We start from the raw sequence: 12,545 nt of genomic DNA, 5'->3' as shown, positions 1-12,545 counted from the left end.
TCTGATAGCGTGCCCAGTCTAGCGAGAGAAGACAATGATGATCACCCACATTACTATAACAGTACCGTTGAGATGGTAGCAGGTGCACAGGGATGCAAGAGCACCTGGTTCTGGGGATCCCAAACAGATCAGGTTCTGGCCACTTGCCACTGACAAAAATCCAAAGGCAAACAGTGGTGAAACCAGAAAGGGATTTAGTTCAGTGAGGCCAACACCAGGAAGACAGAGGTCAAGTGTCTGAAAGCGCTGAAAATACTTCCAGGTTTATACAAGGAAAATTGAGGGACAAAGGTGGGCGAGTACCTGCAGGGGGGCAGTGAAGGTCAAATCTATCAGTGTTTTGCTTAGAGTCAATCATGGGTGGTGTTTTGTGTCTCGGGACAGTGCTTATTGCTTGACTGGGTTGTTTCATTCTCCTCAGAGGTTGCTATGCCCTCAGGGTCTTCCACCTGAGCCAAGAGACTGGCTGGAAAGAACCCAACCAAAGGGGCGCCTGGGTGGCTCAGTCGGTTAAGCATCTGCCTTCAGTTTAGGTCATGATCTCCCAGCTCGTGGATTTGAGGTCTACGTTGGGCTCTGTGCTGACAGCTCAGAGCCTGGAGCCTGCTTTGAATTCTGTGTTTCCTTCTCTGCTCCTTTCCTGCTCCTGCTCTGTCTCTCTCCCTCTCAAAAACGAATAAACATTAAAAAATGGAAAAAAAAAAAAAAAGTTTGAGGTCAAAATGGAGGCAGCAGAAGTCAGAAGTTCTCCAAGATGAGTGTTGGCAAGTACCCATTTGTAGCTATGATGGGAAGCTGATCTGGAGAAAGCTGAAGGCTTTCTTGGGGAATAGGTCTTGGAGCTAAGATCCGATTTCAGTTTTACAAGGGCTACCACCACATATTGTCTAATATAATCCTTGCAGCAACAAGGCAGAAGTACCCCCTTAACCATGGTTTCACTTTCTGCAGTTTCAGTTATCCACATTCAGTTGCCCTATGGAAGCAGATACTCCTGACAAATTGTGAGGTCAATAGTAGCCTAACGCTAAGTTACAGTGCCCATATTTCACCTCACTTTATCTTATCATCTACAAAAGAAAGATGAATATGGTACAATAAGACATTTTGAGAGAGATCACATTCACATAACTTTTATTACAATATACTGTTATGATTTTTATTGTTATTAATCTCTTACTGTGCCTGATTTTAAATTAAACTTTATCATACGTATGTCTATATGGGAAAAAAAAACCCATAATATATACAGGGTTTGGTACTACCACGGTTATAAGTATCCACTGGGGTTCTTGGAACGTATCCCCTGTGGATCAGGTGGGACTACTGTATTGGTACATAGAAAACACAGATCTGTGGCTCCTTCCCTCTTTTGAATAATTTATTTGTCTTGGGGAATTCATTTATCTTTAATTTTTTCATAAAAAGCTTAGGGGCACCTGGGTGGCTCAGTTGGTTGAGCGTGTGACTCTTGGTTTTGGCTCAGGTCATGATCTCATGGTTCCTGAGTATGAGCCCTGAGTTGGACTCCATGCTGATGGCGTAGAGCCTGCTTGGGATTCCCTCTCTCCCTCCCCCTCTCCCCTCCCAAAATTAAATAACCTTAAAAAAAAAACAACTTAAGTGTCCAACTTGACTCAAATCATGATCTCATGGTTCATGAGTTCGAGCCCCACGTCGGCTCTGGGCTGACAGCTCAGAGCCTGGAGCCTGCTTTGGATTCTGTGTCTCCCTCTCTCTCTCTCTGCCCCTCCCCTGCTCTTACTCCTTCTCTCAATCTCTCTCTCTCTCTCTCTCTCTCTCTCTCTCTCTCTCAAAAATAAATAAACACTAAAAAAAAAAAAAAAAAACCCTTAATATATCACATCTTAAAACACTGAAGTAAGTACAGATGCTTTATAAATGGTGAAGCTCCTACAAAAGTGCCCATTACCGTGTGCTAGGCTAGACACTTAATGCGTGCTGACTGGGGGAAACTGAGGGAGTGGTGCAATGGCCTATCTGGAAGTTTATCATTTCCTTCTGCAAGACTGGGAAGTTTTTCCACAGGAGGTGGCTCTGAGCTGTGCTTTGAAAGAGGGGAAGGGTGGATCCTGGTTTAAGAAGTAAAAGCAGCTGTTTCAATAACAATAAGAGTGGTATAGCTAGGGCTGAACCAAAAAAAGGATGGGAACAAAAGACCCTTGACTATAAGCCAACAAATGGATCCCAAAATACTAGGCAAGGGCAATAAGACAGTAAGGAACTATTACCATCTTGCATTCATACACTTCATTTTCACCTATCAAAACACTTCTATATAAATGATTTCACATGATTTTCATAATACATCTGTAAAGTAGATAAGACAGTCCAGGAAGCAATCGTACAGATTGCTTGTAGTTTTCAGAGATCAGGAAATGGAATCAAAACATGGCTGTGGATTTATAGTTTGACAGTTGCAATAGTGACTGAATGCCACTTTCCCAAGCCTGGCTCTGTATATCTTTGGCTGTTTCTGAGATAGACAGCTGAGGTAGACAGCACTGGAATCCCATTACATAGTTCCCAGTTGGCAAATCAAATAGTAGAAGCCAGGGGCTGGAAAAACAACCTTCGTGTCAACAGTCAAGATTGACAGGAAAGATGACAAGCTGACTACCACCATCACTATATAAAATAGTTGAACCAGCAATATTCCTCTCTTTCAGTAGCTCACACACTTGGGGGACACCATCGGTTTGCAAAATTATTATTATTATTATTATTATTATTATTATTTTAAAGATTTTATTTATTTATTTATTTATTTACAAATGTTTATTTATGTTTGAGAAAGAGGTAGAACACGTATTGAGTGGGGTGTGGGCAGAGAAACAGGGGAACAGAGGATCCAAAGCAGGCTCTGCACTGACCTCAGTGAGCAGCTGATTGCGGGGCTTAAAGTCAAGAACCTAGAAATAAAACAAAAACAAAGAAACCCCCAACAAAACAACAACAACCCCCCCCCCCCAGAAAAAAACCCTCGAGATCATGACCTGAGCTGAAGTCAGATGCTTAGCCGACTGAGCCACCCAGGCGCCCTTAAAGATTTTATTTTAAAGTAATCTCTACCCCAATGTGGGGCTCAAATTCACAACCCTGACTTCAAGAGTCACACACTCTACTGACAGTCAGCCAGGTGCTCTGAATTTGCAAAATTATAAAAAAGGGCACACACATGAAGGTGAACAAATAATGTGAACAATATAAATTCTGTGTGCAAAAATGAACACGTGCAATACTTGAATATCTATGGGAGTCAAGGAGCCAGAGCTGGAGAACTTTGGGGGACAGGATGGGAAGTTTAATTGGGAAAACTGAGAAATGTGGGAGGGGAAATGTCTTTGGAAGGAAGACGAGTTCAGCTTTTGACGTGGTTAGTATGCTGTGGACAATCCGTGGGTTGTAAATAGCAGGAAATATGGTTTAGGATTTTGAGAGAGAGAGAGAGAAAGAACACTAGTGCTGACAGCTAACATCAGCAGCCTTCTCAGGGACCTCATAGAACACTGTGGCAGGGGAAGGGGTCTGGCAATTGGACAGCTCTCCTTAATGACTTCATTAGACTCATGAACCACAGGAAAATGGCTTTGTCATTCCAAACTAGATGTTCTTCAACCTCTGGACTTCATCTGGCAAAGGCTGGAATTAAGAGCAATGGGAAGCGTCAGGAATCTGAGCTTCATGTCTTTCCTCTCTTAAATGCCTTGCTTCTCAAGGAATACAGCCTGTATTTTGGTTTTAATATTTTGCCACCCACTCATGTTTTTGTCCAGTATGTTTATTCAAATATCCTTCTGTGTGTTCCGTACACAGTAGCTTTTGTACAAATGCACTGTTCTAAGAAATTAGGTGCTTTTTATTTTATTTATTAAAAAAATTTTTTTAATGTTTATTTACTTTTGAGAGAGAGAGAGAGAGAGAGAGAGACGCACACACAATGCAAGTGGGGGAGGGACAGAGAGAGAAAGAGACGCAGAATCCAAAGCGGGCTCCAGGCTCTGAACTGTCAGCACAGAGCCCGACGTGAGGCTAGAACCCAGGAACTGCAAGATCATGACCTGAAGAAGTCGGATGCTTAACCAACTGAGCCACCCAGGCGCCTCACATGCTTTTTATTTTTTATTTTTATTAAACTAAAAAATTTTTTTTGGTTATTTATTTATTTTGAGAGAGTTCGTGACCTTGAGCAAGGGAAGGGTAGAGAGAGAAGGAGAGAAAGAATCCCAAGCAGGCTCTGAGTTGTCAGCACGGAGTCCTATGTGGGGCTCGAACCCATGAACCCCACGAGATTATGACCTGAGCCAAAGTCGGACATTTAACTGACTGAGACACCCAGACACCCCCAATTTTTTTTTTGAATTAAGTAATCTCTATGCCCAACATGGGACTCAAACTCAGGACCCCGAGATCAAGAGTCACTGACTAAGCCAGCCAGGTGCCCCTGGGAAGCTAGGTGCTTCTTAAATCATTGAGATGAATAATGATGATGTTGGAGAAAATATCAGTGAAACTGACTCAGGGTGACCAATTCCATTTCATTTAGTAACTCGTTCTCCTTTTTACACGCTTATGACCAAACTGAAGTTTGAAGAGCAAACTATTTGGGAAGTATCTTATTTTACCTTCCTTCATTATCTTCCTCCTTAGGACCACTCAACAATGATCACTGTCAACCCATGCAAGAAATGTGGCAACTAAAGGCCACCCTTACACAATATATTGCTTTGCATATTATTTCCTTAACACACAATTTATTGTAACACATTCCTTTTCTTTCCCCATGGCTGCTAAATCAATTCGGGCTAAATTCTGTGTTAAATCATCCAGGTTCAAGATGGGTAAATTATGACCTTGGGCTACACTCTTTTTTCTTGCAGCTGGGAAATCTCTCAGCTGTCTGTCATTTCACCAGAGTGGTCTTTTAAAAAGAAGTCACAGAGCCTGATGCAGGGCTCGAAGTCACAAACTGTGAGGCCATGACCGGAGCCGAAGTCTGACGCTTAACTGATTGAACCACCCAGGCACCCCACACCAGACTGGTCTTGAAGGTGGGTAGCTCTTGGTGAATTTCTGCAGAGTGGCAATGCTGGCTTTAAAAATGCCACAGTTGGACTGTCCAAAAGGTGTACAAACAATCGTATTATTTACAAGTCATCTTTTAGGCGTTTCCAGATCCCTTTCCTTGAATCAGCTCAGCAACACCCTTTGTTGTTGGGTCCACCCCACAACAAATGGGTGGGGCCATTAAGACTTCAGATGAAAGATGCTTTGGGCACTCCAGCCTCTCCGACACCCGAGAACGGGATATTTTTGGTTAAGTGCTGCCTCCTGGCGGCAGCTCTACTGCCCGACACCTTCCCCTTCTGGTGGAGACCACTTTCTTTAACTGGGGATCTCGAAGCTGATGCAACAGCTTCCCCGAGGGGGCGGGGAGTTGAGACGCCCATCCGAGAGACCCCTCCCCTGGCTCCCGGCGGGCGCCGCTCCCTTCCTCCTCCCCCACGGGATTTTGCAGTCCAGAGTCCCTCCGGAGTTTCAGCTTTGCATCTCGGGGCTGGAGGCGGGGTTGCCAGGGTTTGGGGCTCTGGCCCGACCCCCGTCGGGCAGCCAGGGCGAGCGGGATTGGGAGGGAGGGAAGAGGAAGCTGAGCGTCCCTGGGGCGGAGGACGCGCCTAAGGGTATCCGCAGACACTTCCCTGTCCCGGGGTAGCGCAGCTGTGCCTGAGCGAAGAGAGGGCAGGGGAGCGGGTTGCAGGCCACCTCGGCTCTCGGACCCTGGCGCCCTTCCCTCCACCCACCACGCTCCCCTCCTCCAGCGCTTCCTGAAGCCCGGGGAGGGGCGGGGGCTGCTTGGCCAGGGGGAAGGAAGGGAAGGGGACGCCGGGTGGGGTGGGTTGCTGGTCCCTCAAGGCAGACCCCGGTTTGGCATCCGTATCCAGACCTGGACATCGGGGGCGACCAAGCGTTTAAGAGGAGCATTGAGGGTGGGCGGCGGCTGGGTCGGGGTTTGGGAAGGCGAGGTCTCGGGGCTGCGGATACGGAACACCCAGGGGCCAAGGGAAAGAGGGTACTAAAGGGAGCCGGCAGGGGAAGGCGAGGCGGGGCTGGGGGTTGGGGAGTGTGGGAGAAAGGGGCAAAGGTGAGGTCGGCCTGCTGGCTGGGCGGGGGCGGAGGAGTGTGGGGCCAGGGTCATGGGGGAGGGGAGAACTGCGGGAGGGCGTCCCCTACGAGGTTTGAGGTTCCACTCTTGAACTCGCCTGCGTTCTCCTGAACCTGAGCCTCGCCTCCCTCTGCCTAGTCGTCGCTGAGCGGCCGTCGCATCTTGCTCTCGCAGCGCGCAGACCGGTCACCTGAGCCTGGACGTGGGACCAAGCGGCCGAGAGCTTCTCGGATCCGGGGAAGCGCGTTAGATGCGGGGCCTTTTGTTTTCCCATTAATGAAACAAGTTCAGTCCGAACCATTCTAGGCCTCCCAGTAAAACAAAATGATACCCTCCCACTCCTTCAACCCATTACTGTCAAAAGGAATAAATACTTCCAGATACGACTTGCTTGGTTTAGGAGCCAGAGCAACAGACGCATATAAGTGGGTCAGAAGGGCAAGTTCAAGGACGTTCCCAGAGCCGAGGCTGCTGGGAAATCAGTCTAGGAGGAACAGCATTGTTTATTCATTCCTGTATTCTTCCAGCAATTATTCTCGACATGTGCTCTGCCCTGGGGTTACAGGGTGAAGAACGCCCCGGTGGTGCTTTCTTTTAGTGAGGGAGACGCCCACAAACAGACGAACTCTGGGGGTGGTCGTGCCCTTGAAGAAAGTCCAGCATGGTGAAGGGGTGAAGACCGACAGAGGGAGGAAGTTGCTCCATCACAGACTCCTCAGGGAAGGCCTCTGGTAGTATGGTGTTTAAGCATAGACCTGAATGGAGTGAGCGAAGGGATGACGGATATCACCGGGTGGGGGGGGGGGGAGGGAGGGCTGAATGTTGCAGGCAGAGGGAACAGCAATTGCGAAAGCTCGAAAGCTCGGAGAAGGGAGCATGTCTGGTGTGTGGCAACAGCAAGGAGGCCGCTGTGGCTTGAGTGGAGTGACAGTGCACGGGCCAGTGCCAACAGGGGCAGCGCTAGGGCTGTCTTCCTAGGACTTCCCTCATTTGCAACTTGGGCCTGACCCCAGACTGGAATTAAGGGGCAGGCCAGCTGGGCAGCGGCCTGGGTAGAAAAGGGCACTAAATTATCCTTGGGGTAATTCCGACATTTGGTGCCAATGAACTCTGATTTCTGTCTGGGTCTCTTGGTGAACCGTAAATTGGCTCCCATACACTGACAGAATCCTTGACGACTGCTTACCTGGACTGTTTGTCTCCAGAATAATTTTGCAACGTGCAGGTACAGGCAGAAGTTGCAGGGTGTGGCCCCCCGAGACCTGCCAGCCAGCGTGGTCTAAAGGCAGCAGTCACAGCTGGAATTCTGCAAATGCGCCCTCCAGTGTGAAGTGCCCTTCCCTGAGAGAGCGTTATGCTATTGTCTACAGTTTAAATGGTTTAATATGCCCACCGAGAAACTGCTTCAGAGAGTTGCATGTGATGAATTCATATAATAAGCTCTAATTCTGAATGGAAAGAATGAGGCTTACCGTTTTTATCCCAACAAAATTGGTATTCCTCCACCCCTGCTAAGTAAAACATTCAACAGATATTTAAATGAGCCGGGTCTGAAGGGGTGCCAACTCACTGGCTTGCTCAGGGTGCCAGGGCTGGCTCTTACCCGGCAACACGTGCACCCCTTGAACCAACTGGGGACCTGAACTGTGAGTGGGTGCGTTTGCGGTCGGGCATTTGGCCGTACCCCCACAAGTAGTCTTGCTTGGCGTGTCTTGCCTTACATAGGGGCTGAGTTCTGGTGTCCTAATGACTGTTCCTATGCCCTCTGCAGGACTAAGGATAGATCATATATGAGCGGGAGATGACTAGGACATGGAATCAGGAACAGGGGAATGGTTAAGGGCACCAGGAGGGGACTGCCAGTCACTGGGAGAACTTAAGTGCTCAGTAAACATAGGGCAACGAGGAAGTTCAGGGGCTGAGGTGGGGAAGAGGAGGAGCTGAGATTGAGTAGAGAAGGTGCCTAGAGGCCAGCAGGCGTCGAAGTCCTCTGGGTCTGACCGGGCAGTCCCAGCTCCAGCCCGTCCCCTGGCCCCTCCCCGCTGCCGGCCAGAGTCACACATGTGTTTTCCTGTTTTCCATTTCGGTCCCCGTCACCCTCTGCCTTTTCAGCTCCTCGGAGTCAGCAGCTGCTGCAGCTCCAGCCTTAGCTGGCTTCCCTTCCTAGCACCTTCCCCTCCCCCGCCCCTACCCCCTGCTTGCGGGTAGCCCCTCCTCCTCGCACCTGCCCAAAGGTCACGGGACAGGTAAGAGGTGGGAGAGGAGGGACTATGGGCCAGAGGGGAAGTGCCGGAGGAGGATGGAGTGAGCGTCCTGCAAATTGGCCAACCGGAGACCCAAGAGTCCGTTGTCTCCCGGCCCTGGCCCTGGCCCCGGCCCTCTCTAGGCAGAGCCCTCTTTCTGCCCAGAGACTTCAGCCCTATGCTAATGGGAGCCCTGGGCGCAGGAGTAAACAATTTCTTTCTTGTTTCACTTTTTTTTTTTTTTTTTTTTTAAAGGGACTATGGTAGCCTCACTGGAATATAGAAAAACAAATGGAGCACTGGGGAGGGAGGAGCTGAGCTTCCAGCTTGGGGTGATGGGGGAATCTGGCTGCACCACAGTGTATGTGTTTTCTCTTTCTGTTGTTAGAGGGGAAAGCACAGACCAGTTGGAGCTAGGAAGGCAGGACATGGGGTCTCTAGGGGAGGAAGTGTCTTCTTCATTTAGCTCTTGAGCTTGACAGAGCAGCCAAGACCCTGAACTGTGTTCTCGTTCCTGGAAGAAGTATGCTTTGGCTTTGTCATTCACAGGTAGGGTTTGGGTCCAGGACTCCACTGGCTGCTGTGCTAGGCATGGCATGCTGTGGGCCCTGTGCCCACTTTCTCTGAAACCCTGAATCTGAATCTTCACCCATAGGCTATGAGTGTTGTCCTGTAACCTCCACTGGGTACTCAGGGATGAATGCACCTCAGGCAGGAAGAAGACAGGGTGCTGTGTATCAGGAAGGCAGGTATTTCCTGGGGTGCCAGACTCTAAAGTTTCTCCTGTAAAGCCTGGCGTGGGAGAGCCCTTTGGGAGAGGTCCTGCTGGTCCCAGGCTGCCTGAACGGTGGAAGCATTACCCGAGAGCCAGGCTCTCAGGGAGGAATGTGAGCTGCCAAAGACGGTGCCTTCCTGTCCACGGCTGCGATGCTAAGCAGTGGTTAAGAGGGGGCATCTTTTCTCTGAAGGGCATTCTCCCCTGTCCAGTTTGCACAGACTAAGGAGTAAGATAGGGAAGATTCCACTGGCGGCACTTCCTAGTGAGACCGCTAGGGTGTGCTGTCCTGCTGGAGTGTGGGTTTCACCCCCCTCCTCTGGGTATCTGTCTCAAGATTCCAAGATAAAGGACTTCGCTTTTCACATACCCCCAGCCCGGGACTAAACCCTGCACACTGCTTCGCTACTTTCCGCCACAGTTTCCCCTTCCTTTGTCCCACCTTCCTCATCTCTCCTTCATCCCTTTCCTTTATGTTCCATTAGGACATATGCCCACCCCTTGGTGCCAGGAAATTTGGTCTTAAAAGGGCAGGCGGCATGATGTGTTTTTATTTGCCAGGCAGTGGCCATCCTAGCAATAGCATCGCCGCCAAGAAGACTTGTAGTCGCCCCTCATCCCTGCAAAGGGGTGAGAAAGGGGAGGAGCAGGCTGGGAAGGAGGTAGCCTAGGCATCAGGCTGAAGGACGGCAGAGGCTTTCCGTTTAATCTAATCACACCCTCCCCCAGGTAATTCATTAGGGAGCCATCGGAAGCGTTTTCCTGTCTGAGGGGAAGGCCGGTTGGAACTGGTGGGAGGTAGGGGAGATAGCACAGAGGATGGGCTCTGCTGGCGAGCCCACCTGCCTCCTTCACCAGTTTGGCACCCCGACATGTGACTTAGTGCCTCTTGGGGCTGCAGGCAAGCTTGGATGAGATCAAGCATTAGGGTGCTTAGCAGTATGTCTGGCACCTGATAAGTGTTCCATAGATGATAGCTATCATTAACATGAGTGTTGAGGGGGCTGCTGGAAGAAAAGGACTCTCTCCTCTGGAGGGATTTTAGGTATTTGTGAGGATGGCTTAGGAGAAGCTTGATCTCTGGGAAGGGTGAGCTCACCAGAATGCAAAGATGTAGGGTAGAGATAAGCCACCCTCCCCCACACCCTGGGGATTTTTAGATCTTCCTTCTTAGGTTAACCAAAGAGGGTTAGAAAGGGTGTGGGAAGGGACCGGCAGATTTCAGGATGGATAGGATGTATTTCTGTTGGTAAAAGAGAACCAGAATACCAGACCGAAGTAGATGGACTATGAAGCTAGAATATGTGATTTCCCAAAACAATGCTCAACTTCTTTGCTCTGGGCCTGTCTATGCAAGATAGCTCAATGAAATCTCAGTTCCCCATATTTTTAGGAAATTGGACTAAACTTGTATGTGGGGAAGGTGTTTATAGGAATTATTATTATTTTTTTAAGGATGAATGGGGAGGGGATGCAGCCAGAGGTTTGAGTCTCATTTTCTTTTTAATTTTTTTAAAGTTTACTTATTTGGAGAGAGAGAGAGACACAGAGAGAGAGAGAGACAGAGAGAGAGAGAGAGACAGAGAGAGAGAATGAGCAAGCAGGGGAGCGGCAGAAAGAGAATCCAAAGCAGGCTCTGCACTGCTGTCAGCATAGAGCCAGATGCAGGGCTCGAACCCACCAACATGAGATCATGACCTGAGCTGAAATCAAGAGTCAGACGCTTAACCGAATGCACCCCAGAGCCTCATTTCTTGACCTTGTTGCCTTGGAAGTAGATTGAGGCTCAGCTTTGGGGTTGTGGCTCAAATTTGGGGGCAGCCATCCTTTGCTCTGAGGGGAAGTGTGCAGAGTTCTTCTCTTAGGAGGCCCGTCACGAGGCATGGGGACTGTACTTACACTTCCTCTAATGTCAGCACGGGCAACAAGCCTTTGTGGCACCCTGTGCAATCTCCCCGCCTTGCCTTTCTTGTTTGGGGCGAGGGGGGAGTGGGGCTAGGGTGGGGCCTGGAGGACAGAGGCTTGTGCATTCCTTCTCAGGCCACCGCCCCGTCCTCAGCTAATTTCCTCAGGGCCAACTTCCCTGGGGCTAAAGAAACTGCACCCAGTGGACTGTCATTTCTTATGGGCCCTCAGTCCTGGAGCAGCGCTGACAAAGGAGATTCCTGAGAGAGCGCCTTCTTATCACAGAAAGTGCTGAGCCAAGAACTCCAGGCTGCCCCTTTTGCAGATGTGAAAGGCCAGTGAACCTTAGACCCAGACAGTTGCTTAACACTCCTCTCCCCCTCCCTCACTCCCTCCTCCCTTCTTGACCTCTCCATTTGATTTAAATCCATAAGCATTTGCCTGGCCTTTCCTCTGACTGCTGGCTGAAAAGGAGGAGTGGTCAGGCCATAGTGCCTGGAGGCTGTAGCTCCCCAGGACTGCCACAGCGGGAATCTGCTGGAACCCAGGTTCAGGGAGTGAGTGTGCTTCCCGCCCTCCCCTCAGCAACCCCCTCCCCTCGCCCACCCCCTGTGCTGCTTTGCACTGTCCGATCACTTCCTCTCCCCAGTGCCCCAGGCCCTCGCACCTCTCCACTTGGTCCGCCAGCCTCTCCTCTCTTCCTCTCCGCCGTCTCCCACTCTGCAGTGCTCTCGGGCACCTGCTGCCGCTTTAGCTACTTGCCTCAGCTTTGGGTCTTTGGGTCTCAGCTCTCCAGCTGCAATTCCTCGGCGGGGGAGCCATCATCAGCTGCCTCCCATCATCCCTAGGTTGGATCACCCTTTTCCCATTCATACCTTTTTGGGTGATGCACCTATGCTGACGTGGGGGATTGGACAGCAGGAGGCTGGAACACTAGGGGCTGCGAGAGAGAGATGTCCGGGAAGGAAAAGAGGAGAATAATCTGCCTTCTTTCAGAGAGGAGTGGGGCTGCTTGGGCTCTGCTAGGGCTGCAGACCTCACCTCAGGGTGGTTAAGAGATGCTCCCTGAGCAAGGGGATGGTTGTAGGTTTCCGGCAAGAGGTCCATGAAGCCCTTAGGTTTGCCAGAGTCCGTGTCCTTGGGGAGGAGAGAAGTTTGTGAGGGGAACCCACAGAGAGGCTGCTTGCAAGGTTGGTTCCTAATGTTGCAGCTCAGCACAGGTAACAGTGAGACTGGAATTGGAAGGGAGACAGGCTTTTTTGGGGCAAGGCTGAAAAAAACACAGGCTCAAATCAGGATGGTTATACCTGGGGACTGCCAAATTGCCTTGTATCCCAGCAGAGTCCGATAGAACCAGGATTTAATTTTCTATTTTGGAAATCTGGGGGGCAGCACCCTCCTAATGAGGAGAAATGCTGCTTTCTCTCTAGAGAATGAG

The 12,545-nt window shown here is 49.9% G+C and overlaps 1 protein-coding gene across 4 annotated transcripts in view; it reads left to right on the top strand.

Moving 5' to 3' along the window:
* The first annotated feature begins 7,075 nt into the window (after nt 1–7,075).
* Nucleotides 7,076–12,545, top strand: part of SLC7A7 (solute carrier family 7 member 7) — a 34,254-nt gene continuing 28,784 nt past the window's right edge. The window contains exon 1 of one of the 4 annotated variants that reach the window (XM_007097951.3): nt 7,076–8,430. The gene's annotated coding sequence lies outside the window, so the exon portion shown is untranslated. Of the gene's footprint in view, nt 8,431–11,543; nt 11,665–11,760; nt 11,956–12,545 lie in introns of those variants that run through there. The other 3 variants (XM_007097953.3, XM_015544683.2, XM_007097952.3) reach the window with 3 other exon arrangements.

This window comes from Panthera tigris, chromosome B3, assembly GCF_018350195.1.
Source record: "Panthera tigris isolate Pti1 chromosome B3, P.tigris_Pti1_mat1.1, whole genome shotgun sequence".
Lineage (NCBI taxonomy): Eukaryota > Metazoa > Chordata > Mammalia > Carnivora > Felidae > Panthera > Panthera tigris.
The sequence above is the reverse complement of the archived record's forward strand: the minus strand, read 5'-3'. Positions and strand labels throughout refer to the sequence as shown.